Below are 6,079 nucleotides of genomic sequence, written 5' to 3' on the forward strand. Positions count from 1 at the left end.
CTTTGCCTGTGTGTCTCCTTATCTCCTTATCAGACATGTAAGGCTTGCATGAGACGAATTTAGTTTAGCGTTGGTGACTTGCAGAGTACACATCTCCTGTGCAGCAGTCAAAAATTAGAATTTGATTTACAGTAAGCCCAGCTCTGGATCATATCTGTTCTGAAAATGTCTTCATCAGTCCAATGCTGAAGCTGCACTCACTCCTGCTGAAACATTTAAATCCAAAAGTGATAACATCTGTTGGAGCTCAGTAACTCCTGACTTACATGGCAGGGCAGCTGCTGCAATTGTCATCAAAATGACCCCTGGAATCACAAGGTTTGCTGTGACGAGAGTAAGTGACATCAAGACATGTTTTAATTTGTTTATGCCATTGTCACTAAAGAAAGTCATGATTGCTATGACAAACCTTAAAGGGGTCATACAGCACTACATGCACTATTTTAAGCTGTTTGGACTAAACTGTGTGTTAGGAGAGTGCGTACACAACCACTCTACGATGATAAAGAGCCGCCCAGTGGTTTTCTTTTCGTTTATTACAGTAACATCCCCCTTCTGAAATCAGGCCAATCGCAAAAGCCTGTCGATGTGACGCCAAACCGACAGAGGCCGCTCCTACACAAGTTGATTGACACTGGTGTTTTAGCAAAGACCCGCCCCGAGTGAGAAGAAGCTGTCGGCCATTGTTTGTTTTGCCGCTGGAGCAAAATGGTGCCAGTGTTTTGTACAGTTGTTAGGTGTAATAGCTAACACAGCAGTCGTCATTCACTACCTAGGGTTAGTGACCTAGGGTACCTACCTAGGGTTAGGTATCTGAGCCACTGAGGACGCAGTGGCTGAATTTAGTTTTTAAAGCTAACGTCCCCGCCGATTTACCTAATTGCGTTCATGTTTGCACTACTCATTTTTCACCAGACTGCTTTATAAACGCGGGTCAGTATAAAGCAGGTTTTACTAGGAAGCTGCTCCTAAAAATCGGATCTGTACTAACGCTTCGTGTTCCTGCTTCATCTTCACCAGGCTCGGTGAGTGTGATTTATTTTACTATGACTCTTTGCAGATCGCCTTTTCTAATAATCACGATGAATGCGGAGTGTAAGTTAACTTACACTCTCATAGAACATGGTTATGGCCTCTTCTCTGTGTACATCCGTCTCTATATAATCCCTAATCGCCCGTTTATAATAAACAATGCATTGAGGTGATTGTCTAGTTGCAAACTGTGTACGTAGTCGAAAAACTATATTATGCTTACCTTTGTTATGTTAGATGGTTTATAACGATGTCTGTCGAAGATTAAAAAGTCATGTAAACACATCGCGTCCATATCTCTCTCGGTAAGTTTCTCCACTTTTGTTGTTGTTGCTCGCGGCAGCGCAACAGCCCGTTAATTCATGCACATGCAGTGATGAGAAAGACAAATCGAGTCGATGCATGTCCATTATTTTAATTTCTGCGTTGTCAGGCGATATTACAAACTTCCGCGTAGGTTCCGTACTTAAATCAAACCAAAAACGACTGAAGAAAACAGACTCGGGCTCTATAATCCATAGTTTTCCAGTTTGGACTGCATTACCCACAAAGCACTGCGTTGTGGCAATGCTTTGTGGGTAATGCAGTCCAAAGCATTGCCCGCACTGGACTACACTTCCGTCGCTATACCCGACGTGTCACGCCCCACAGAACGGGGGGGTTCAGCAGAGGTCATGAGCATTTAAATTAGCATGTACTGAAACAGGTTGCTGAGAACAGAGCTAGTTTTTACCAGGTAAAAGTAGTGTTTTTTTTACACAATCCTTTTGAATTTTTAATTAACGTATAATACAAACTTTTCATTAGGACCCTAAAGATCATATTAAAATTTAATGAAAAATATAATGTGTAGGACCTTTAAAGGAAAAAAGGTTCATGGCAACACGTGGAATGACATTGATGAGAAATACCTAGATGATTATATTGGTGTTCTCATTGTTGGTGTTTACAAATCCAGCAATGAGGCCACTTATAGTCTCTGGAATGCGTCAACAGGCAGAAATGTTTTCCGGGCAACAATGTTACTTCAGTCATTTCTAATGATATCAAGAGTCCTTGGATTTGACAACAGAGAAACTAGACAAAAATCTGACAGGCTTGCTTCCATCAGGGATGCCTGTGAAAGGTGCATGCAGCTCCTTCCACTGATGTTCAACCCAGGGCCAGAGGTAACAGTAGATGAACATTTACTCTCTTTCCGTGGAAAATGTCCTTTCTGGCAGTACATGCCTAGTAAGCCAGGGAAAAACGACATAAAAATTTGGGCAGCCTGTGATGCAAAAACCAGCTATGCATGGAATCTGCAGATTTACACAGGCAAACATGCAAGTGGCATGCAGGTCCAGAGGGCGGAGGAGGACTGGATCGACATGTATACCTCGACAGAGAGATAGGTAGAGAAAAAAGGAGAGAGAGATAGGGGAGAGCAAAAGAGATGGAGAGATGGCAGTTAGGTATGGTCACAGTCGAACAATGTATAAGGTGAATGTATATTTACTGTAAGACTACCTATGACAGCATAACTAAAAAGGGAGAGCCAGAGGAAAACACAGACATGAGAGGGAACTGAGATGTAAAGCAAACCATCACCTTACCGTCAACAAACCTGAGTGATCAATGAAAGTGGGGAAGACCACATCTAAACATACCAGTTTACCTAATACTCTACGTCCATGAGTCCCCCAGATCTGCTCCTTTACCTAAGGCTAATCTATTTACAAAAATGCTTGGCTAAATAAATAGGTTTTTAGCCTAGACTTAAACACTGAGACTGTGTCTGAGTCCCGAACACTATTTGGAAGACTATTCCATAACTTTGGGGCTTTGTAAGAAAAAAGCTCCGCCCCCTGCTGTAGTTTCAGTAATACGTGGTACTGGCATGCAGCCTGCATCCTTTGATCGAAGTAGGCATGGCGGATTGTAAGACACTTGCAGTTTACTCAGATACTGCGGCGCAAGACCATTTAATGCTTTATACGTCAAGAGTAGTATTTTTAAATCAATGCGAAATTTCACAGCAATATCACATGTGACAATTTCTTTACCAGCTATGACCGTGGACAAGAACTTCTCAGGTGGAAATTTACAATGGTGGGCACAGTAAAAAAAAATAAAAATAAACCTGAGCTGCCTCCCGAAATTTTGCAGGTGAAGGACAGGGCTCCACTTTTTTTCAAAATTTGCTTTTACAGACACCAACAAGGTTGTGATAAATATGTCTACTTTTTCACAAAGATGCAGCTATGTCATCAGCAAGTGACAAAAAGCCCATAATTATCTTGGACTATAATAAAAACAAAGGTGGAGTGGACAACCTGGACAAGCTGCCTGCCACCTACACTTTCCAAGGAATGACCAGGAGATGGCCATTTTAGATGTTTCTGCATACAATGCATTTGTGTTGTGGACCCACATCACCTAAAAAAAAAAACAAGCGGAGAATGTTTCTTGAGGAGTTAGGAAGTTCCCTTGTCACACATTGAGCGAAGGGAACGGGTGCCCCAGGACCCAGCCACTGCAGCCTTGGTGAGACAGCTGCAGAGCTCACGCAGCACTCCTTCCACACCATCAGCAACACAAAGAGCATCAGTGCCAGCATCCTCTTCGGCCAGCAGTGCCTCAACATCAACCTACACAGCCACAGCAACAACCCTATTGAGGCCACCTGATTCTAAAAGAAAGAGGTGTCAGGTCTGCCCTAGCAATAAAGACAGAAAGACAAACGTACTCTGCTTTTACTGCAAAAAATATATTTGCAAAGAACACAACAAGTTTCACTTTTTGCCACACATGAATCTAAATGCACATGCCCGATTGACACATAACACCATAGATGTTACTATAGTATAAATATTATAATAAAAAAATATATATATAACAAATTTATTCAAGAGATGTTCTAATACCCCTCAGTAATAGTCAGGTAACATAACCTTTTATTTATTTAAATAATTCTCTTAAGGTTCATTTAATCATTTTTTTAAATTGAAAACGAGAGGTATGCTGTTAAAGTAAAAGCTCATGAGGTCACAGCAAAAATATTAAAAACATTTATAATGGACAAGGAAGCATAACAAAGTAACAAAGAGGTAAGGGAAAAAATTGGATGATAATTGTTTTGAGGGTAATATGGCTGATTAAAGACATGGGTCAAAACCGACCCGTTAACATAAGAGATAACAGAAAGCTAATATAACAGGAAGGTTAAGCTGTGCCTGAACATTGAAGTATTAAAAAGGGGTCACATTCAAACAAAAATGTGTTTACTTGCGGGAAGGCTTGTAAGAGCTGAAATCAGACAAACAACTTGAACTTATGTTTAATAGCAACATGTAGAGAAATGGCCACCGCAGGAGGTTGCTGTCAGGATTTAAATATATTTTTTTATTGATATATTGTTGTTAATAAAAGAAGCAGTGTTATAAAATAGTTACATCTATCAGATTTAGATGGTTCTTTTGAAATAAATACATTTATAAATTTCCTCCTGTTTGCTTTTCTTGAGTAAAGTGGCATACTATACCTATTTTTAAATAAAGCTCAAAACTATATTTTCACAGAAACACAATTTATTTTTAACAATAAAAGTTTTCACAAATAAATGATTAAAAATGTTTTCTATCAATAATTTAATTTAAATCCACAAACACTGTATGTAAAATGTATTTTTAAAAATGAGATTCATTTACATTTTCTTTTAAAAATCACATTAAATATAAATGTTGAAAAACAAAAAAAAAATCTTTTGATATGGAAAAAAAACAATGATAATTTAAGAATACACAGTTACAACACTACTCAAACATGAATGGAATGAATAGCAAGTCACAGTTTTGAATACTACCGGAAAAATTCTATCTATAACATCTATTTAAGGTATGAGGCAAATATCTATCTTCACATTACCTAGCTTTCCAGTTTATCCTCACTGCACTTACTCTTCATCGATAGTGATTTAATCTATACTTTTTGTTAAAAGTTAGTATGGCACAGTAATGGAAGAAGTGAAAAATAAGAGTTGCCAGATAAGTTTGGATTTTTTATACAGTATATTCCACAAGTACTGTAAATATTTTCCCAGAACAATTCCATACTGACTGCTGTATCACATTGTAAAAGAGAGCGCACGTAATATTTTTTAAATGTCTAAAGGTGTTAACAGTGCATGTACCAGTATGACCTATTACAGTATATCTGTTACCTTGACATGATACAGTGTTTCATCACACCTGTGAAGTGGCAGCTGGGGAAGGTTCCTGCTAGAAATTGGCTATTTTATATATTAATACATTAAATAAATATGCTGAATTTGTAAACATGGACTCACTCAGTAGTAATGTTATTTGTTTATTGAATTTATAATGAATAAAATTAAAAGGTCCGGGTTCAATTCCTGGCCAGGCTTAAATCCAGTCTCTGTGCGCATGTAGTTTGCATGGTTTTCCCGTGCTTGATGGGTTTTTTCCGGGTACTTCGGTTTCCTTCCACATGTTAGGCTAATTATCATTCCCAAATTGCCCATAGTGTGTAAATGGGTGTGTAAGTGTGTGTATGTGTGTGTGCCCTGCAATGGATTGGCACCCTGTCCAGATTGTACCCTACCTCGTGCCCTAAGCCTTCTGGGATAGGCTCCAGGCCCCCCGCGACCCTGAATACAGGTTAAAGCAGTTTAGAAGATGAGTGAGTGAGTGAGTAAAATCAAAAGATTTTGAAGAACCAGTGAATCCAATCAGCCCAGAGAGAACCACAACTCTGTTTTGGTAATAGGCCTGGAATTTTATGAAACAACATTAGCGAGAGACTTTATTTAGCAGACATTAATTACATTAATTACATTACAGTACAAAAAATATTGTTATCCTCCACAGCAATCTGCCCCATCTTTCTCCATCGTAATGACACAGCAATTACAGCTGTCCTCTGAGAATTTAAATCTCTGTTCCCATCAGCTCTATACAGCTTTATCCTGTTTAGTTCCAGAAAACAATAATATAAAACATTAATTTACACATAAAACATTAATTTACACATATACAAAAATCCCAGG

The sequence above is a fragment of the Clarias gariepinus genome, chromosome 16 (genome assembly GCF_024256425.1).
Source record: "Clarias gariepinus isolate MV-2021 ecotype Netherlands chromosome 16, CGAR_prim_01v2, whole genome shotgun sequence".
Classification (NCBI taxonomy): Eukaryota; Metazoa; Chordata; class Actinopteri; order Siluriformes; family Clariidae; genus Clarias; species Clarias gariepinus.